Raw genomic sequence first — 24,000 nt, forward strand, 5'->3', positions numbered from 1 at the left:
GTGTGTGTGTATTACATAAATACATACATATTACATACATACATATATATACATACATACATATACATACATACATATACATACATACATATACATACATACATATACATACATACATACTATATATACATACATACACATACATACATACATATACATACATACATATACAACATACATACATACATATATATATTCATATATACATACATATATACATACATATATATACATATACATACATATATACATACATATACATACATATACATACATATATACATACATATATACATACATATATACATACATATATACATACATATATACATACATATATACATACATATATATATACATACATATATATACATACATATATATACATACATATATATACATACATATATATACATACATATATATACATACATATATATACATACATATATATACATACATATATATACATACATATATATACATACATATATATACATACATATATATACATACATATATATACATACATATATATACATACATACATATACATACATACATATACATACATACATATATATACATACATACATACATACATACATATATATATACATACATACATACATACATACATATATATATACATACATATACATACATACATATACATACATACATATACATACATATATATACATACATATATATACATATATATACATACATATATATACATACATATATATATATACATATATATACATATATACATATATATATACACACACATATATACATTATAATAGAAATATTATTTCTCATTTTTTAAAAAACAGTGTTTACAAAGTGCGTGCGTGCGCTCAGGGAGCCATTTTGTTACGTAGTGAAATCAATTGATATTTATGAGATGAGGATTTTTCAAGTTTTAAACTTTAAAAATCTATCAAAATTTTCCTATTTGTTCAATTGTCACGTTTTTTTCAGGGTGAATGTAAAATTGTATGCTCTTTCCGATAAACTAAATATAATATTTTAGACAAACGTTGTTTTATAAATTCACCCCCCCCCATTTTGAAATGTCTGAGAAGTTTAATAATTAATTTTGGGTGACACGTTTTATATATCACAAATTGAAGATAAAACATCAATAAATAAAATACTCAAATTTAAAACAACAAAAAAATATCACTTATCTGTAAATTTACCGGTAAAGTCCAAAATGTAAATCCTTCTTTTTTCGATAACCACGTTTTTTTTGTTTTTTTTACGTGGAAGCTTAATTTTTGTTTAAAATTTTCCAGTCAATATTTTTCGGTCAGTGTATATTTTTATATTTAATTCCTGGTTTCTTTTTTTTTTCGATATAAAAAAAAGACGATACCATATAATGTAGATTTATAGTATAATAAATAAAAAATTCAGGTATTTCTTTAAGATATTAAAAAAAAAATTTACATTTCATATCTTCGTCATCCCGTAATCCGTGTAAATCCAAAAATAAAAGCTCCCAGTGTTCATGTACGATAGCGTAAAGGCGACAACATTAAAAAAAAAAAGGACGATAAGTTATCGCCCTTTAGAAGTCGGACAGAACAAACACTAAGCATTCTTTTAAGCAGACTTATTTACTTGTCTTTAAAGAAATTTATTGGAATAATGGTGAGTTTTGTTTTTTTTTACTAAACGTATTTTTTTACTTTCCGTAACTGATGAGAAAGTTGTATTTAAATTTTGTTTTGACTTTTTAAACTTTATTTGAGTAAAAAACATTAATTGTTCAGGTAATTTCTACATGTTTCGGCGATAAAGTAAAAGTTACGTTTGTTTTATTACTGTCTCTGCCTGTACACATAGATTAAAAAGAAAGTGGTCTAAAAACAAAAATATAGCAAATAAATGTTATCAAAGGCAAGATAAGTTACTTTTCTTCCTAACTGGATAATATTTTAGTGTCGTTATTTAATGCAACAATGTTGCAAAACAAACCCACATGTTGCCAATGTGGGTTTGTTTTGCACGCGTAGTAGGAATTTTTGACACCCCTAACACGAAACTGCAAATAAAATATAAAAACTCGTAATTTCTATTTTTATTTAAATTTATTTGCTTGTAAAAAAAAAATTATTGCAAACTTTCTATCATGCTTTATAAATCTGTCCAAGGAAATTTAGATTTTCCTTTTTTATTGTTTAAAAAAAATTGAATCCAAACCTTTTATTCTGAATTCAAAATGTCTGCTGGAAAAATTTATTTTCTTGTAAAAAAAAAAAAAAATATTGAAAAACTTTTTATTCTGGAATTTAAATCTGTCTAAAGAGAATTTATATTTTCTTATTTTGTTTTAAATAAAATTATTTAAACTTTTATTCTGATTTCAAAATGTACGCGTGAAAATTTTATTTATTTTCTTGTTTTATAGACATTTGCAAACTTATCTTAATTTTTTCCCCCTGAATTTAAAATAAACTCAATTTCTTTTTTATTTCAATAAATTCAAATGGAATTTCTTTGTCTTTCTGCTTAATTTCTCACATCTTTGAAGAATGTATAAGAAATTATTTGATTAAAATCTTACTTACATTGGAAAATAGGAAATGTCAATCCTAAAGTGTTCTGTTTATATTTTTGATATATACATAAACCTTCGTTTATTTTATACAAAACGGAATAAAAAACTTATATTATAAAGACGACGTGTTTTGGTTTGTTATTATTGTTATTATTACATTAAATGTTTGTTTAATCATATAGGGTAAATATGAAGAATTCCACCCTTTATTCATATAGGTCAATATGAAGCCACCCTCGAAAATTCCTTTAAAATTACGGCCAAATCTGTTCATTGCAATGTGGCCATAAAGTGGGTGCCCATTTGACGTCACATCATTATAGAAAAGTGACCCCACACTTTGTGGCCATTTGTAAAATTTTTTATCTTGGAAACTACTAGTTTCGTTTGCCGTATATAAATGGTTATTTCCGTTTTCAGCGCCCCCGAAAACCTTTAAAAGTGGAAAATTTGAAGGAATATAATCCCATATCGAGATTACTAACGTTTCTGAATTAGTGTTTTTTTACACTTATAGGCTTCCGTGGATAACAAAGTGATAATCTTAACATCCGGTTTCTTTACACTTCCTTGAAAGACACGCGTTGTCGCGATATGTGTTGGAAAAATCCTTCCATTTAAAAAATACATGGATTATAATACATAAATATGAATAAATTCTCATACAGGAAGATTAAAAGAAAGCATATCTTACTCATTAACCAGGTAAGTTACATTTTTTGTCAGTTAAATATATATCGTAAGATTCAACTAATGTTATTGTTAGACATTCCGTGAAATGTTAAGTGAAGAAATCCAAGGAAAAATAAATAAAATTGTTTATTTCTCTATTAAAGCTTTTATGATATTAAAATTTGGTCTTTGCTCGTTTTATTGAAATAAAATTTACGGGTTTAAATTACGTTTTCATCTTGTTATAATCTGATAGACAGATAGGTGTCTATTCAAACAACTGTTTCTTATGGCGACTCGGCTGAAAATTCTGATACTGCTACCGCCGCTCCCTCCCCACGATTAAATCCTAATATCTGAAAATATCCTCTTATTCTCCTCCTCAAGAATTTAACCATCCATACAAATAGACCCTTATAATTGTCATCTCTTAATAAAAATTCAACATTAAATCTTAATAGATTTGAACCAATCTATAAGTCTTTTAAAGTGAAATTGTGTGTGTGCGGTCTCTACTAAATCACTCAGCCAATTTTTGGTCAACACATTTGAAAGTGTATTCAGACACAGGGCAAGCTGTTTTATTGTTTTTTTTTTGCCGAAAATTTGGCAGCCAAGAGGTCAAAGTTCAAAAGATTTGATTTTGTTGGTCTCTAGCAAACTATTCAGCCAATTTTGGGTCTAAACATTTGAACTTTTACATAAAGGCTATTCAGATATACAGCAAACGTTAATCAGTTTTGGAAATTTTAGGTATCCTGGACATGAGTTAAACTTTTTAATAAATGTGCACATAAAGTTATGAACGGGTCATAGGGCCCAAACCAAAGCAGGGCTAAACTGCAAGTCTAATATATTTTTAATTACAGTAGAGAATTCTCAGTTACTAACTTACTACCCATGAAATAACCCCAATATAAGCAACAACTCCGAATAAAAAATAAAATCTCGATAACTAACCTTCTGCCTCTAACTAAACCGACCTACACTTTAAGAACCATCGCCTCCCCTTAACAGCGACTTTTAGCGTACTCTCTTCCCCCATACTCCTCCATCATCTCATTGTTTTTTCATCTTCACTCAGCTACTGATATTTTAGAGTTCGGTGTCTCAACACGAGTCTCCAAAATATGTATTCTTCACTCGCTTCAGTTTTACATTTTATTCGCAAAATTTTAGTTTCCGCTTATCTATAACCAAGAATTCCTCCTAGAAGTAATTATGGCATTATTTGGATCTTTTTGGGATACGCGAATTAAAATCAGGAATACCTACATCAGCCAAGGACCAACGTATTTTCACTCCAGACACGAGAAACTTGGAATCAAAAACTACATCCTGAAATTAATTGCCGTTTCAAACCCGTATCAAAAAGTGAGGTAATGTCCATTCATCATATTTTTGTTCCGGCTTTAATATCCTTAAAAATTGTAAAATTTCCATCACCAATAGCAACGCATTACCTTAAATCACCATTTAAACTGGATGGACACTGCATTTCTCACAGATGGACTTCTATTTATCTATTTTATTTTATTTTTTAATATTTCGATAATGCTTTGCACTCAAGACCCTAAAAAAAATTGCAAAACATCTCTTCTCCTCCGCCTTTAAGAACTTTCTCCTGTATATTTTCTTCGCTGTATTTTCATTATGTTTCTTTTTTTTGGGGGGGGGTATATCTTTATACTTATTTTTTTATATCCATTTTATTCTCCTATATATTAAATAACTTTGTATTTCTTATGCCTATATTATTTATTATTATATAATTCTTATATTTTTTATATTTATCCCTCGCTCCCTTGTATTTTTATCCCCTTCTACTATTGAAGTATCCTCTATCATATTCCTCTAAAAATCTTTCTATGTTGTATCCCTTATAATTAATCCCCGTCACATTATCTCACTATTATTTCTAATAATTTGTATTTCATTTAAGTACTGTGATAATTTCAGATAGCTCTAAAATATACTGACATAGCATAAACTCCCTATTTCAAATAAACCCCTTCCGTAGCTATACCCTATTAAAACATTAAATAAGCATCTTCTTTCAATTAACTTACTCTATATTCTCCCAGAGAGTTTAATCACGCATATTGTACACATGCTATACACCTTTCATCTTCTATATAAATAAAACAGACGTATGTGCGTGTGCAAATATCTAACAGGTAAACTCTTAAACTACTGGTCACATAGCACTGAAATTCTCAGGAAATAATATCCATGCACCAAGGGCGGTTTATAGCAAATAAGAAACTGACTTGTACTATCTGTTTTTGTTTAGTATTAGTTAACATTAAGTATCCGTTTCTCAATCCAATTAGTTTATTGTAAAGCAAATGTTGCCTAATCACTAACGTCACTTTGAAATATTTATTTTTTGAGTAGCATGAATTTTAAATAAGGTGCTTCTACAGTGTAGTACCCATATTAAAAAAAATACAAACAAATTATGAAATGCATTTCGAAAAACTGCCGAGTCATTTTCCGGAAGTGACGTCATGTGCTGATGATGGTGGGGGAGACAAGCACGGTTATGTTGCGTTTAAAAGTACTCTGGAGGCCTCCAGGGATTACCAAACCTTTTTTAGGTGAGGTTGGGATGTGGTGAATTAGTGCCTGTTCATTCTCCCAAGCATTAACACCACTTTTCCTTTTTATCGAGAGGGGGTCAGTTGATGATTTCGCTGAAATGCTGCGTCAACAGATACTACACTTCGATCTTAGCCAAAAGGCCAAGTAAGCGTAATATAGTTTTCTGCCATGAATTACCTCCTTAAAAAGAAATACTAAATAACCGGCACAGCATTTAGGTGGGGAGGGGAATATGTAGTAAGTCCCGGAAATGGCTGAAGCAGTTTATGATCTCAAAAATACTTTATTTCATATTTTTAAAAGAAGTGGGGATACGGAGTCAGGCCCGGAAACGGCTGAAGCAGTTTACAATCTCAAAATTACTTTATTTCACATATATTTTTAACAGTGAGGAGGGGGTATGGTGTCAGTCTGGAAAATTGCTGAAACAGTTTACGATCTCAAAATTACTTTATTTCATACATATTTATAAGAGAGGGGAATATAAAGTCAGTCCCAGAAATGTCTCAGGCAGTTTGTGATCTCAAATTTCCTTTATTTCATATCTATTTTTAAGAGAGAGGAGTGATATGGATTCAGTCCCAGAAATGGCTGAAGTAGTTTACGATCTCAAAGTTTCCTTATTTTTTATCTATTTTTAAGAGATAGTATTATATGGAATCAGTCCCGGAAATCGTTGTAGAACTTTACTATCTCATTTACTTTATTTCATATATTTTTTAGGATGGGGGAGGGAAAACTGACTTACGGAATACAGACTATGCTGAAATAGCATTATTTAGAAAGCCATTCTTAATATGAGGTATATTTTTAACTATTCTGTACTTTCACCTAACAATTTAATAAAAAACTGATATGAAATACGGACCATATTGAAATAACGTTATAATTTAGAAAGCCATTCTTAATATAGGGAGAGGAGGGTATTTTGTAAATTATTCTGTACTTTCACCTAATATATTAAGAAACTGACATACAGAGTATGGACTGTGCCGAAATAATATTTGCATATTCATTTGGAAAATCCGCTGAGTCCTATTCTAGAAATTATATAATTTCGTTTAAAATTATAGTTGCGGTGGTGTTTGTGGTGGGAAAAAGAAACAGTAATGACGAATTTTCTGTTGAAGCAAGCGTTACCTAATCACTAATCAAGACAATGTATTTATGTATTTAGTTGGAAATTCTAATGATTCATCTTCTAACAGTGAATTCATTTTTCTTAACATTCTGATGGCCTTGGTGGGAAGAGAAGTTAGTTCATATATGTTGTACAATACCTGTCGAGAGTATGTTTAATTGTTTCATATATATATTTACATTGCCCGTCAGAGGGAAAGAAAATTATTTAATATATGTGTTGTACATTATCCGTCCTAGGAATTGTAAAATTATTTAATATTCGTGCTGTTAATCACATGTCCTAGGGAAGTAAAAATTATTTCATATATAATTTGTGTAATTCACGTCCTAGGTTAGGTAAATTATTCTTTTGCTTGAGATAGCAAATGATTTAGACCTAAAAAAAATTCTTCTCTGCTAAGAAGAACAGATGTGTTTGAACTTCATATTTCTCATTGTTTAATTATACGGTCCTGAGCAACGCCGGGTGGGTCTGCTAGTTATATAATAAAAGCCGAACTCCTAAATCACTTAGATCAATTTAGTTCTCCCATCCTCAAACAGCTTCAATATTTTATCCCTCACTGCAATTATTTTACTCCTAATGCAACTATCGCTAGACGTCGCATTCTATTATGTTACCTAGCATCTTCTCTTCTGATGAGAAGCATTAGACTTCGTAATACCATGCTGTAAAAAGTTCTTACTTACCCGACACTCCTAATTGATGTATCACTCTTATGGAATAAATAAGTGATTATATATATATATATATATATATATATATATATATATATATATATATATATATATATATATATATATATAAGCATGTTTCGGCCAGCTAGTTTTAGTAACTAGAAACTTCTTCAGATGATCCAGCTTATACAAAGGCAATGTTTGCAATGAAAATCAGGTCATATACGTCACCGGGAGTTAATATCAGGAGGTTCTGATAAATGTTAAAAATAGGAACAAGGGATAAGATTTGGCTGTATGTAAACAAGACTAAAGGGCTGTGGATTAGGGTCTGTGTTGAAATACGGAAATAAAGCAGAAAGGATGGTCGTTAAAAAAGCCGAGATGGAAATAGTGAAAGACTAGAAAGAAACTATGTATGCGTGCGCGATATCCGCTTCAAATCCTAAACATAATAGTGCGTATAGGATCAATTAGCAGGGGAGTGTGAATTTTACAAACTTTTTAGAATAGCTATGCGAAAAGGGTTTAGAATCAATCGGAATCATTTCGTTATAAAATGCTTTTATTATGACCCAAATTTGCCGCGGTCAGAAAGTATGCATCCTACGCTCCCACCTGCCTATCCCCTCTCCATCACCTCGATCTATAAAAAGATAGAAAAAGAAAACATGTCAGGAAATAAAAGGGAAAAGAGAAAAGTGAAGAGCGGGATGAAGGGGGAAAACTATAGTTAATTTATTGGCGGTGATTAAAAACATTTTTCTACTTGCAATCTGTCTCTGATCCCTGTCAACTACACCCACCCCAATCACATATTTTATTTTTTTTATTTATTTTTTTACTTTTTATTATTGTATTTGCTACTTGTAACCTTAAAAGTTGTAAATATTAGTAATAATAATAATGGAAAGCCTCAAAGTGTATACAATTACTAAAACCTCCATGCTTATATATAATTATTAGTTATAACTGCGATGATAATTAAAGATAGAAGGTAATGGGGAATACATCGAGTTAGTTACTACGGTATTGCTGGTAACTGATAATTTTTTTATTGATAACTATTGTTTATTCCTGTATAAATAGCCATAACCGATCTAGAGGTATCCACGTGTGTGTGTGTATGTATATATATATATATATATATAATTAGAATGGGATTTAAATAAATATATTACAGAGTTAGTCTTTAAGTTTGTTACATGATAGTGTATATTCTTTACTGTTTAAATTTATAATGTACCTGGTGACTGAGATGTTAAAACTAGTCCCCACTAAGGGTTATCGGTTTAGAATTTATGGTTAAAAGGCTTTAATATAGTAGAACAAAATTTATTTCAATTAGAACAGAAAGTTAACATTGTTAATAATTATAGTCTATGGGCTAATTTATGCTTATTTTTTTTTTTTATTGTTTTGGTTAAATTGTACCAAATGTAATAGCATTGCTCTAGTATCTGAGTTCAAGCATGGACAACAACACTCATACATATTAGCTTAATTTTGTTGTATATATCTATTACGGGTAAAACATGATTAATTTGCGGGAGAATTATTTGGGTATAACATATATGCATATGCCAAGTACCAATCTTAAAGTGGATGGATTGTGGGAAATAGTTGAATATTTGGAGTATGTAGAGAAATCATTTGTAAATAATGGGTATGGTCGTGTGGAATGATTTTAGGAGCGGTGCTTACAAAGACGGTGTAGTTGTGGATTAAGCAAATATCAAATTTAGAGATTTAGATGATCAGGTGTATTTCTGTGGAATATTAATGTGGGTAGAAGAAGCGTGTTTGATAAGGATTTAAGGAGAGTAGTTAGTAAGTGAGAAAGGGGGTGTGATTTTAATGCCTTTATCGATGTTTCTTGCTTTATATTTAAGAGTTTATTCCTACCTTTAAATTTCGTGATAAAGAGTTTTTCATTTAGGCAAAGAAATGAGCGATTGACAAGTTTTTTTTATTTTGTTTTGTTTTTAAATTTTTTTCTTGTTAGCTCATTGTAATATATAACCAATGATATCTTATCACTATAACCTGATTCAGGAAGAAACTTATGGCCAGTATATCTTTGCTTAAACGTATTGCTAGTTTGACCTGTGTAGAATTTATTAATGGTAGAGTCCTCTTTTGCCCTAATGTTAGCTAGATATATGGTAGATATAGGCTGTTAGACAGTTTTGTTTGAGGGGACATTTAGATGTATCTATACAACTACATGTTTTTATAATTTTATTACCCTGATTACATTCTGTGTTATTTAAAATTGTTTTTTTTTTCCAAGTTATTGACGCAACTATAGCTTAATTTAATAGTGTTTTTATTAAATAGTTTGGAGGATATTGTTGGAGGGGAAGCGCAGCGTAATGAGATTTATAAATTTTTCCCAAGTTGGTTTTAACTATTTGATTGAAGGGGGGGGATAAACAGAATGATATTCGTTTTACGGGTTTATGTGCTTTCTTTGCAGGCTATATACTCTAACAGTTTTTCGTGTCCACTGTTTACTAGGGCCTTATTGTAAATTTTTTTATGTTTATCGAATATTTCTTTGGATGAGGAGGTAGAACTAATTCTTCTACTAAAGAATCTGGGGATATGTTTAATGATAGCTTTAAGGTGATTCGAAGTGAACATAAAGGGTTACTGTTATGTTTATCATATTTAGGGCCGTCAGCATTTTTATTACAAGACGATCATCTCTATATTATCCAATTGTGACAACTTATATATCTTTAGTTAGATTGTATAGGATATATATTCTAACCAATCAGTAATTCAGCAGAGTCCATGAATCCATAGGAATATCAAATGGTACAACTTGATTTTTAATCCATTGTTCATTTCTACTGATTAGGAGAGTGCTTCTGAATTTTCTAATGATATCAATCTCGTCCTTGGAGATGTCGGTAAAGAAAGAGGCAAATTGCATTGAGTTATTGAACAGTTCTTCAGTAATAGATGGATATTAATTTGCGATATCGAATTGTATGAAATAGCATCTGTCCTTTTTTTTTTCATCCTAGAGAACCAATTAATTGCATCAGCCGTATTGATCCATTGATTTAGATTATGTGTCCTTGATCTGAGAATTAATCCTTTCCAAGATTATTTTTACTGATTTTTCCGATTTCGGGTCCTGTATGGTTAATTAGTCTTGTAGTATCTTTGTTGCTGAAATGTTGTGGTCTTTTAAGACAGTGTTTGTCAACTGGGAGTCTGCCAGTACATTCCAGGGGTTCCGCGATCTCTAAATTAGAACAAGGAACAAATAAACGGAAAGTTAAATTCAATTTTGAATAATTTATATATTCTTATTACAGTAAATGTTAGTCTTGTGCCTGTTGTCAGTGAGGCAGTTTTATACGGGAGAGAAAGAGAGGGTAAAATGACAGAGAGGGGGGAGGGAAGATGGACCAGTGTGAAATAACAGAAACGCCTAAATAAAATGAAAATCGTCTCCTCTGCCATAGAGACAGTAATGAAAGTGTACATCCTTGGAGAAGCCTCCTCGCCTTCCAAGATTCAAGACATGCGCAAAGGGTCAGCCGGAAGGAGGGTCCTCTGTTAACCGTTCTTATTGTGAGAAGTCAACGGCGGCGTCTGACGTGAGAAAACGTGGCTTGCACTAACAAAATACTACACCACTAGCAAAACACATGTGCACCCGATAAAAACTGAAAGAAAAAATATGAGATTCACCCTAGAGAAACATTTGCGCCTGATAAAAACTTCCCAGGACTCGCCTATAGTATTCGTGTTATTTTTTTTTTTTTCATTTAACATTCTTTCATTTTCTGATTATTTCAGCGTCCCAAATTATACCTCGGAAAATATGCTTATTTTTGCTATGTCTATGCTGGTTATCTCTTAGATTGGAGTTCTGTTGACATAAGCGCATTTCCGTGTTTTAGCTCGTATTAATTTTTGCCTCCAAAAATTAATTTCCAAACTTCTCACTCCACGTTTTTCTTATTTCCATGTGCATTCCATACGTGCCTTGAGAAAAAGTATCCCTTTCCCTTCCCGTGCATTTTTTTCATAACTTAATTTAGTGCAATTCTTTTGGTGTCTAACGGCACATGTAAAATTTTGATTACAGATTAACAAGCATGGATAAATTTGTGAAAAAAACGCAAGGTAGATGTGAATGAAGAGACACAGGATATGGAGCAATCTATTGAAGCGGCAGCCACTACAACGATGCAGCCGCGTCGAAATTATCAAAAAATGATGGAATTAATCTACAACTTAAAGTTCGTCTATATTGTGAAAATTATATTGCCATGGGATTTACTTAGACGGGAAACTGAGTATCCTGCACCTTTGTGTATTATTTGTGGGGAGAAACTGTCTAATAGTGCAATGGCACCAGCCAAACTGAAACAAAATTTACACACTTGTATGCATTTACATTTGTATAAATTTACATAAATTTACCTTTGTATACATTTAATTACATTTACAAGGCTGCTTGCTTCGAGACTGGGAATTTTTTTTTCATTTTCAGGTCTTAACTAATCAAGGCTAAAAGCCACTTGAAAACAATTAACTGGGTAGATTGTTAGTGAATAATATTATAAGAGAATTGAAAATAATGAATGGAATTAAGACACTGATTATTTGACAGGTATTTGTGAATTTTAAGACATATTGAAAGCCTACAGAAAGTGATCCTATCATGGTATCATGTCCCACGTAACTTCTTCGAAAGAAACTTTGTTCATAGAAATTTTGCTTATATAATATGAGGGTTGAGGATTTTTAAGTGAATCTATTTAAATTTAAGCAATAGATAAAATTTTAAGTGAATCTATTTAAATTGCTTCTTCGATATGAACTCGGGGCGGCATTGTCAAACTCTTCCAAAAGCTAAGTTAAGCAATTTTTATATCTATAACTTAAAATCCACTTGTCTTAATATCGCAAACATTTGGGTATTGCAAACATTTTTTTTCAGCTTTGACTACAACTCTGAACATTTTAACTGTACTTATCTTCCAGTTATTTTTTTTTTCAATCTTTTTGTCAAATATACTATTAGCCAATACGGCGTTTTTATATTTAAAACGAAAAAAAGAGATTTTTCCAAATTAAAAGTACACTATTATCTAAACTCAGAAAAACGCAGCTTTGTAACTAGTCTAAACTTAATACGTAATCCAAACTGTATTACTCTTAACCAGTTTTTAAATGAGTTCTTCAGATCAAAATTAATACAAAATAACCCGACCTCACAAATTGAAGAAAGTGTCATTTATGTATTTTAATTAAAACGTAAAGCTAGAATGTTCGAACATTCTCTATCGAGGTAGATAAAGCCAAAAAACATCCACGCATCAATATTGGAGGGGAGACTATTTTTAAATATCGTCCTAAACTGGGAATAGAGTAACAGACTTATACCAAGTAGATATTAATAAGTCTTTTTTTTTTTTAATGGAGAGTAGATAATGCACTATGGATATGTTATCGGCAGCTCCAGTAACTCGTTTCTCCTTTTTTGTCCGTCAGTCCTCATTTCCAACGAGTGATTTTTCTAACAAAGGGTGAATAAAAAACTGTAGGTCGGTAGTACTTCGTGAATAGCAGCCTGAGATGTCGGAAATTTTTCTGTTTCTATGTCTATCATTGTAGCCATGTCACTAGTAAGGGTGCTAGAGGTAAACGGTTCATCTGGGCTGACGTTATCCGCTTTATAGTCAGGGACTCGAACCTTGGGTTAACCACTAAGGAGGCTGTCCTATCGGCAGGTGCAAAGTACTTGGGCTGCTGTATTTCCATTTGGTGAATGGATTCTGGACGATGCAGAAGTTTCTGGTGGGGCCTTTCAGTTCCATACTAGTGGGTAATTGTTACGGCTTTACCTTATGTGCTACAAAAAAAAATTCCTGTCGTTTTCTCTTACTTTCCCTTTGTCCCACTCTTAGCAAGTATGTCAACCTGTTCAACAAATCCCAAAACCTCAGCATGAAATATCTAAAAAAAAAAAAAAAACACGAATAAACCTAGAACGCAATCCTCCAACGTAAACCCTTACTACCATATCTCCAACATCAGGGGTCTACGTTCCAACCTTCCAGAGGTTGAAACACAATTACAGGAGACGAAACCGGACACTCTAAGCGAAACTGGCATAGGGCCGACCACTTCCCTACATGAGTTCATAATTAAAGGATGCTCTTAACATCTAAATCGAAATACTTAAGATCTAAATCTGACCCCCAAGATCGCCATGGGCATGGAATATGCGCCTACATTAAAGATAGCTTTCCGTGTGGTGAGGGTATCTCCTGAGAAGAACTTAATTTACCTTATATGTGCTTCCGGGTTGCACGTGCTTACACCACCGCATTTATATTTGTACTCTATCGCCCCCACAACAGCGGGGTTACTATTTTTAAGAGTATATCTGAGAAAATTGACCGCATCCTGTCTGCTTATCCTTCGGCTAACATTCACATTTGCGGTGACTTCAATGTCAGTGTGGAATGGCTGACCCACTCAAATAAGAGTGGATGAGGGGAGGTTCTGTCATGATTTTGCCATTGCCTATGACCTCATTCAGATTGTTCACGAACCCACCCGTGTGCCCGACACTACTGGTCAGTATGCAAGCCTTCTAGACCTTTTTCTCACAACCTCTCCTGAGCTATGTTCATGTTCCGATCTACCTCCCCTGGGATCCTCCGACCACTCCGTTGTATCAGTTAAGATAAAAATGAAATGTAATAAGTCTTCAGACGTACCTCTCTACCGTACTGAATATCAATGCTCTATGGCTGACTGGGATAGCTTCCGTACATTCATATATGATCTACCTCTGCATTCCATATTTAAAAAGGATGTGTCCTCTAGAGTATCGGACCTGACCGAATGGTTAATTATAGGCATAAACAGATTCATACAATCCAAAACATTCTAACAAAAACCTAACAGCCAGACATGGTCCTCTCCAGAATGTGCTGCTGCTATCGCGTACAGAAATCACTTTTTCCATAGCTACCAACGTAATAGATGTTCTGAGACTTAAGTTTTGGCAAATAGCAAACAGCATCCTAAACAGAAGCGTGCATTTTATCCAAACCATCATCAATGGACCCGAGGCCCTCTCGTCAGCATCAGACGAGGCCAAACTATTTGCCAAAAATTTTGCAGCTAATTCTACCCTATGCGACCAAGGCCATCAACTCCCAGTATTTCATCCTATAAAAAACACGCTATGCAACATACAAATATCTGTGCGTGAGGTCGTCAAGCTAATCAAGAACCTTGATTCCAGTAAAGCAACTGGCCCAGACGGCATTCCAATTATAGTGTTGAAAAAGCTTCGAACAGAACTTGTCCCCATACTGACAAAACTGTTTAAGCGTTGCCTTAAGGAGAAGTGCTTCCCAACACGCTAGAAAACCTCGTCAGTATTTCCTGTATTTAAGAATTCAGGTGATAAGTCATCTCCCTCAGTACAGCCCAATAAGTCTTGTGTGTCAGGAGTAAGTTGCTGGAATCCATATTAAATAAAGTATTCAGCCACCTCAGCAGAAATAACCTTAGTGACATGCAATATGGTTTCTGTTCTGCCAGATCTACAGTAGATGTTCTAACGGATATATCTCATAGGATTAGTGAATCTCTCGACAAAGTCTTCCTTTCTATGGCAATTGCTCTTGATATATCAAAGGTCTTCGATAAGGTTTGGCATAAGGGCCTACTTCACAAGATTTCCAACTACGGTATAACTGGAAATGTTTTCTCAATCATTAAATCATTTCTCTGATAGGTTCATAAGAGTAATGGTTGATGGGCAGAAATCAGAGGCCCACAGTATTAATGCTGGAGTCCAACAGGGGTACATCCTGGGCCCAACTCTATTCCTGATCTATATCAATGATCTCCCAAAACACTTAAATTATTCGTTGACATCTATGCTGATGACACGACCATCTATGGCAACACATCAAAGGCCGTAAATGACAAATTACTGATTGTCTAGGGGAATAATTAAGAATAAATGTTCTCTATTCCAACATGTAGAATTTTGTTTTTATTACATATAAAAAAAAACGTACAATGCGTTAAACATGGGTATTTTCATTTTAATTTATACTTTAAATGCTGTTTTTTTCCTCATACAACTAAATTATTCCATAGGGGGTTCCAGTAAAATGGTTGAAAAAACTGCTTAAAGAGAATGTAGACTTCCTTATTTAATAGTTTAATGACTATTGCTAATTTCTAGTTGTCAGTTATGGTTTTTCTTTCAGAGTTAATTTTTTTATTAAATTAAAGTTTGATTTTTTTTATGACTTCTAATATTTTGTTTCAATAATTTACCGTATTCTGGTTTGCTTACCTTATAAAAGTTCTTGGTTTTATCCGCCTAAACAAAGATTTATTTTGTGTTTTGAATTTTTTTTTTTTTTTTTTTTTTTTACAATTTTATTTAATCTCTTTTGAAAATTGTTTTTCTTTCGAAGGTAAGATCCTTGACCATCTTTGTCAGATCCGCCTCTAGATAATCCAATTGTTTCACATGAAGTGCTGACTCCTGGCTTTTAAAACCGTATTGATACTCGTGACCTTCATTTATTGAGTTGTTAAGGAAAAGGCGCGCTTTCCATTTCATTCTTCTGGGTGTATCTTCTATTTTTATTGTGAGGATGAGTTGATAATTCCATTTGCTTGTGGTTGCAATGTTTTTAAGCAAAGTGTTAAAGTTGATTTTCCCCCCATTGCTTATGAGTGGAAAAGCTGACGGAAACATGTTCATGACTGTAGCAACACATCTCTGCTCATGTAAGACAAATAAAAACGTATATCTTGCTCTACTTCGGTAGTGAGCACTCTTGTATTAACCTCGTTATATTTCATTGGTTACTTTACCTCTGGAAAAGAACTTCGAATTATATATAAAGTATATATTTTATATCGTCATTTTCTTTGATTTCTATATAAGCTTCACACTTATTTGTTGAGCTTTGCATAATCCCAATAAGTCTTCTCTGAAAGTCTTATTCTTTTAACTCCCCCATATACATGTGTGCGCGAGATAGATAGATAGATAGAAGTGAAAGTGTCTGTATCCGTGTGTGTCTGTACATTTCCCTACGCAATAACTGTCAATTTTTAGTCTATAGACTCGAAATTTGATATACATGGTACTAGGATTTGGGAAAATCGATGTGATCGGTTTTTGGCCAGAGATTTGGCGATTAAGGGATCAAAGTTCAACGATTTGATCTTTGAGAACTCTACAAAACTCCGACAATTTTGGGTGTACGCACTTGAAATTTTAGATATATGTTCCTCGGACATGGATCTAACTTAACTTGATTTGAGCCCAAAACAATAAATCTTAAAGGGTCATAATAGGGGTCCAAGTTAAAATAAAATTGACCACTTTGTTTTGCTCAGCATACACCTCCAAACACCCGGGCAACGCCAAGCACCCATGCTAGTACATATGTAAAAGTGAAAGTGTTGTGTGTGTGTGTGTGTGTGTGTGTGTGTGTGTGTGTGTGTGTGTGTACGCGCGCACTTCCCTACGCAATAACTGTCAATTTTAAGTCTACAGATTCAAAATGATATACAGGGTACTAAGATTTGGAAAATCGATGTGATTGGTTTTCGGGCAGAAATTTTGCGATTAAGGGGTCAAAGTTCAACGATTTGTCCTTTGAGAACTCCGAAAGTTTTTGGTCTGAACACGTGGAATTTTAGATATAGGTTCCTTGGACATGGATCTAACTTAACTTTTGAGCCAAAACAATAAATTTTAAGGGGTCAAAAATGGGGTCAAAGTTTTAAAATTGACCTCTGCGGTCTCTTTCAAATTACTCAGACAATTTCTGGTCTAAATATTTGAAATTTTACATAAAGGGTATTCAGAGATAAGGCAAGCTTTTTCATCAGTTTGGATCGAAAATTTTTAGTTACCAATATATAAATGTATGTATGTTTGCATGTCTGTCTAAAACTTAATAGAGGCGACGGATTTTACCAAGATCAGTATTGTTTTGAAGTTGACCTTTCATACGACAAATATCGAAAAATTGGCTGAAAACATTTATGTCTTCCCCTTCAACTAGGCAGTTTTCTACAGGGGGGGGAGAGTCACTTTTCGCCGATATTTTTGAAAGTTATCCTCTCCTTTAGATTGTCTAGCCTTAATTTTTAAAAAATGTCACTTCTGGTTTGGCCGCGGTCGTAACAGCATAAACGTTATGTTTTACCCCGTTCTTTTTCTCCTTTGCGGTACGGGTTCGAGCCTGCCTTCCTACTACCACTTTTTTTTTTTTTTTGCTCAACATACACATCCAAACACCCGGGTAACGCCGGGCTGAAATGCTAGTACGTATATATTTGTTTAATCTATAAAAGTGAATGTGTGTGTGTCTAAATTTTCCAACGCAATAACTGTCAATTTTAGTCTACATACTCTAAATTTGATATACAGGATACCGAGATTTGAAAAAAAATCTTGTAATCCGTTTTCGGACAGAAATTTGGCTATTAAGGAGTCAAAGTTCAACGATTTAACCTTTGAGAACTCTACCAAACTCCGACAATTTGGGGTCTAAACACTTGAAATTTTAGCGATAGGTTCCTTGGACATGGATCTAACTTAATAACTTGATTTGAACCCAAAAAAATAAATTTTAAGGAGTCATAATAGGGGTCAAAGTTAAAAATAATGACCGCTTTTTTTTTTCTCAACATACACCTCCAAATACCCGGGCAACGCCGGGCACCCATGCTAGGACATATATAATGTACGGCATAATCACGTTGACACACCGGTTCTGGTCAGATCACCGAAGTTAAGCAACTTTGAGCCTGGCTAGTACCAGATGGGTGAACATTTGGGAATACTAGGCGCTGTGTGTGCTTTCCGCTTATCTCGGCATTGTTTTCAGTCGTACTGAACCTCCACTTGTCACTGGTATTTAACAACGTCGACTCAGGAGAGGTGTGGTTGAAGATAGCGCAACTTTCGCCACAAAAATTTCACGCGCAGGCACCCTTACCGTGGGTATCCATATTCTACCAAACTGATATATATATATATTACATAGACGTCACCACTTATCAAGGCCGATAGGCCACTCAAGGATAAGGGTTAAAGAGTGTAGAGTAGTCAAAAGGACAATATAGTAATCGATAGTAATGGAAGTTCGGTAAATTTGTTAACCTAAGTGGAACGGCTCATCAGAAACTTGTTCACGTTGGACTTGAAGACAACCATATTATAGACAGCTGGAAAGCAGGAAAACGGAAGACAATTCCACAGGCGTGCAGTTCTAAGGAAGAAACTTTGATCATGGAATCTATGTTTAGGTTTAGGTACAGATAAAGAGTGAGGAAAATTATTGATAATGTTTTCAGCTAGTCTAGTGTTTCTTGTGAAAGTTTGGCGAGGGGGGACCATAGATTGAAGCTCAGTCGAACACTTTCCATGAAAATAACGATAAAGCAGAGACAAACTCGCAACGTCGTTTCTGTGAGACAGAGGTTGCAGCGAAGAGAAAAGGACATCTCCCACCAAGCCCCGAAGTCTATTTTGAACTCTATCAAGGCAGGACAAGTCTTTTCTAGCAGCTCTTGCCAATATGTGGCAACAGTACTCCATCCTTGGACGTATCTGGCTCTTATATAGATAGAGAATTGCATCAGCAGTGAGATATCTACTGGATCGATAGAAGGATCCGACCATTTTTCCAGCGGCCTTGGCAACAGATTTATATATATACATACACACACACACACACACACACACACACACGGTGACAAAAAAAAAAGCTAAATGGAGGTCATCTAGAACGTATGCTGTAGAACGGAGAAAAAAGGCCAAAGACCCTAGTGTTTTGATGTGATGTTTTGAATATAAACTGGTTATGACCAAAGTTCCTTTCAGACAAAACACTAAGAAACGGGCCTAATAAGAGTTGGTCACCCTATATAGAAATAATATATATATGCATGTAAGTATATATGCATATGCATATACATAGATATATGCATATATATATATATACTGTTTGTTTTTTTTGGGGGGAGGGGGTTAAAATAAAAAGGAAAATCGGTCAATTTGCACTGGTTGGCCAACCGAAGACCTACCTACGTTATATAGGGGTAATCTGACTCGCTACGAACGAATATTGCCTTTAAATTTATCGTCGACAAGTAGTTTTTTTAGTATTAACTCATTCAGTGTGCAATATTATTTTCTAGTATTTTGAATTGTCCGCCATGTTCGTTAATGAGAGAAAGTTGTTCATGAAGCATACACAAACGTTGTTTGAGTTTTGCAGACAAGTGCACTACTTTTACTGAATACCTGTAATTGAATAGAAAAATTCAACCAGCTTGCTCTTAATTGTTTTTATTTTTAAATAAAGAAGACTTACCTGCAAAGAGTTGCTTTTTAGAGTAGTTCCCCAACCTCCCATGTTAAGAATGGCTTTCGGAAATATAAACCTACCCCCCCCCCCCAATTTTCGCTTCTTACCGTATTCAGAAAGTTTTCTTTCGGTTTGCACATGGGCACAGCTTGCAGTTTCTCTTAACTGCTAAAGCTAAAACAATATGGCTGCCAGGCAAAAAACTACAGGAAAACATGAAATTTTGAATTATGTTGTATTTTTCGAATTGTCAACGATAACTTTAAAGGCGATATTCATACGTAGCAGACTGGTTATCCCTATTTATCGTTAAAAGTTTATATTCTAAATGAAGATCTTCGGTTGGACAACCAGCGCACATTAACCGAAAAGCCTATTGAATAAAGTAGGGTTTATAAATAAAAATGAAAAAAATTTTAAACTTACACTATTATTATATGCATGCACGTGGTAAAATTTTGTACTTGCGCAAAGAAGGTACCGTGTAGAAATAGTAACATTATGTAGGTACCCATTCTTAACATGGGAAGAGCGGGTGTTTTGTAACTATTCTGTACTTTCACACAAGTTACCAAACAACTCACCATAAATCTTGAAGTTGGCCTGAAAATACAATCAATAAAATTGTACAGTATATTTGTAGTAATGTTAGCACTTTCCAGCTACACACAAAAAAAAATGGGAACTGATTGAAAGTAAACGAATCACAAACAAACATACTAAACAAACTGTATTAACTGTATGTTTTGTTTAAAATGTTAGGTGAAATCACAGAATAGTTTTAAAACTTTTGTTTCTAAAATAAATAAGAAAAATCTGAATATAAGTTTTAATAAATCAATGAAAAGACACCCCCTCCAAAAAAAAAAGAAAATTATAGTATGATTATATGAAGGCATATAAAATTTTGTATTCATGCAAAGAAGGTATCGTGTATAAATAATAACGTTATTTAGAAACCCATTTTTAATATGAGGAGAGCGGGTGTTTTGTAACCATTCTGTAATTTCACTTAATTTACTAAACAAAGCTTATCATAAAACTTGGAGTTAACCTGAAAATACAATCAATAAAGAAGCACGGTGCCTTCTCTACATAAGTACCGACAGGGAAGGGTTCAATATTTTTAAAACTTAAGACATTAAGTGGAATATATATCTCCATAGAGATGGAACTGAACAAAAGAAAGGCTTACCTGAGGATTCGGAACTGGCCGGAAGTCACAGCTAGACGCGCGAGCATTCTCAGACAATACAATTTATAGTCTCTGTCACAAGTTCTTTATGCAAATTTACCAGCTAAGTCAGAAAGTCAGATGTGTATATTGAGTGATCTTAACAGTTGGGGGGGTGGCTTGGTTTCTTTGCTTACCTTTGTAGTTGGGTAGCACTCTGGTGCGAAGTGCGACCAATTTCAATCCGAACAAAACATGATTAATGCCTATCATTATTTGACTTCACTAAAGGAAATGTTAGCTTTTAAAAATGTAAAAACAATCGTAAGAGGTTTCACCTTTCCCTATTCGAATAGGTCTGAAAGTAAGAAAAAGTATATCTATAACTTAGGTGTCTGAGTCATTGTTTAGTGAGGGATTCGTCGATTGAATATATATTTTGTACGAATGGCAATACGCGACAACAAAATGCCGTTGTAAGGTTTTATGTAAGAAAAGTGAAAGAGAAAAACAGATTCATCCACTTCGGGCCTTTCATATATATTTTAGATCGTAATGAAAATGAACGGCGAGAAGCATAGACAAAAACAGCATCTTTGACTTCTTTGTTGATGATTAAACTAAATGATCTTTTCCGTAGCTCTTCAATCTTTTGTCTTAAATACAGGTTTCACGTTTGGAACGACCCTCGTATATGTACATGCACACATATACATACATACATACATACATACATACACACAGTTTAGCCGCTCACTGATAACCTGCGATACAACGAAATTGTGGGTGACTCTCTCTCTCTCTCTCTCTCTCTCTCTCTCTCTCTCTCTCTCTCTCTCTCTCTCTCTCTTTATGTATATATATATATATATATATATATATATATATATAACTACTTCATTTAATCACATAAATTAATATACGAAAGTGTAAATTTATGCGTAAACTTTAAGTATTTACTTCAACAGTGCTCAAACGTAGGTAGAGCTAGGTAGTAAGTTATACACGCTAGGATTCATCAGGCCTGATGAATCCTAGCGTGGATGAAACGCGGAATATAGCTTAATCGCTATATATATATTATAACTTATTATATATATATATATATATATATATATATATATATATATATATATATATATATAACTACTTCATTTAATCACATAAATTTAATATACGAAAGTATAGATTTATGCGTATACTTTAAGTATTTACTTCAAAATGCTCAATACGTAGGTAGAGCTAGTTAGTAATTTATAAAATATATATGGCGATTAAGCTACACTGAATATTCTGCGTTTCATCCACTATAGGATTCGTCAGGCTTATGCGCGAATTCTGTGGTTGTTTCTTGTTTTTACATATGTTGAGGATTTTTAGTTAGCCAATCAGCTTTCTAGTATCCACCGCGCCCCTTCCTATCAGCCAATGGGCATGCATTTTATCGAACAAAGGATCTGTTTAAGAACTAGGTTAGTGGTTTAAGGTAGACGTTTTCCTTCTTTTTTTTATTTTTATTTTATATATATATATATATATATATATATATATATATATATATATATATATATACATATATGCGTGATCGTTTATGTATATTCATGTTTATTTAATTTATTTATTTGTTTGTTTTTTATTGTTATTGTTAGTCCAAAATAAATGTCTAACAAAAAGCGTAGTTTATCAAGCAACAATATTTGCGAAAGAAACCCCGAATAACAAGAAATATTACGTAGGCATGACTTCCTTAGATTTCAAACCCCGATACTATGACCACAAAAGTACATTCAAAAATAAAAAACACCGTATAAAAACAACACTAGCGAATAAATACTGGGAACTCAAAGAAAGCAGAGATTCGCCGGTAGTCGAATGGAAAATAATAAGACAAGCTACCACGTGCAGACATTTATACGACCCATGTAAATTATGCCTCCATGAAAAATTTGCTATCCTGTACTTTAAAGAACCACCAAATCTATTAAACTGTAGCCGAGAAATAGCAAACAACTGTGTTCACAAAATAAAACTTACTCTAGGATAGCGATACAAAATAGCTTTAAAACTAACAATAACAATAGAAAACAAACAAATAAATAAATTAAATAAACATGAATATACATAAACGATCACACATATATGTATATATATGTGCATGTATATGTGTACACATAGGTATATTTATATATATATATATATATATATATATATATATATATATATATATATATATAAAAAGAAGGAAAACGTCTACCTTAAACCACTAACCTAGTTCTAAAACAGATCCTTTGTTCGATAAAATGCATGCCCATTGGCTGATAGGAAGGGGCGCGGTGGATACTAGAAAGCTGATTGGCTAACTAAAAATCCTTAACATATGTAAAAACAAGAAACAACCACAGAATTCGCGCATAAGCCTGGCGAATCCTATAATGGATGAAACGCAGAATATTCAGTGTAGCTTAATCGCCATATATATTTTATAAATTACTATATATATATATATATATATATATATATATATATATATATAAAGTAGATTAATCGCCATATATATTTTATAACTTATTAGTTAGGAGGCCCTAGTAAATAGAAAGAGAAAGCGTTTGTTACCATCTGTGTGGGAATAAATTTTTTTTGAAAGAAACAGTTTGATTGGAATTAATGCAATAATTTTAAACGGGGGTGAAATGTGAGCATACTTTACGAAAGTGCTGTAAATCTATCATTACATCATGAGCGCT

The 24,000-nt window shown here is 33.0% G+C and overlaps 1 protein-coding gene across 1 annotated transcript in view; it reads right to left on the reverse strand.

The window, feature by feature from the left end:
• Nucleotides 1-21,300, reverse strand: part of LOC145241408 (uncharacterized) — a 39,469-nt gene extending 18,169 nt beyond the window's left edge. The window contains exon 1 of the mRNA XM_080104336.1: nucleotides 21,278-21,300. The gene's annotated coding sequence lies outside the window, so the exon portion shown is untranslated. The remainder of the gene's footprint in view (nucleotides 1-21,277) is intronic.
• Between the last annotated feature and the right edge of the window lie 2,700 nt (nucleotides 21,301-24,000).

The sequence above is a fragment of the Euprymna scolopes genome, chromosome 20 (genome assembly GCF_053919585.1).
Source record: "Euprymna scolopes isolate OS-2025 chromosome 20, ASM5391958v1, whole genome shotgun sequence".
NCBI lineage: Eukaryota > Metazoa > Mollusca > Cephalopoda > Sepiida > Sepiolidae > Euprymna > Euprymna scolopes.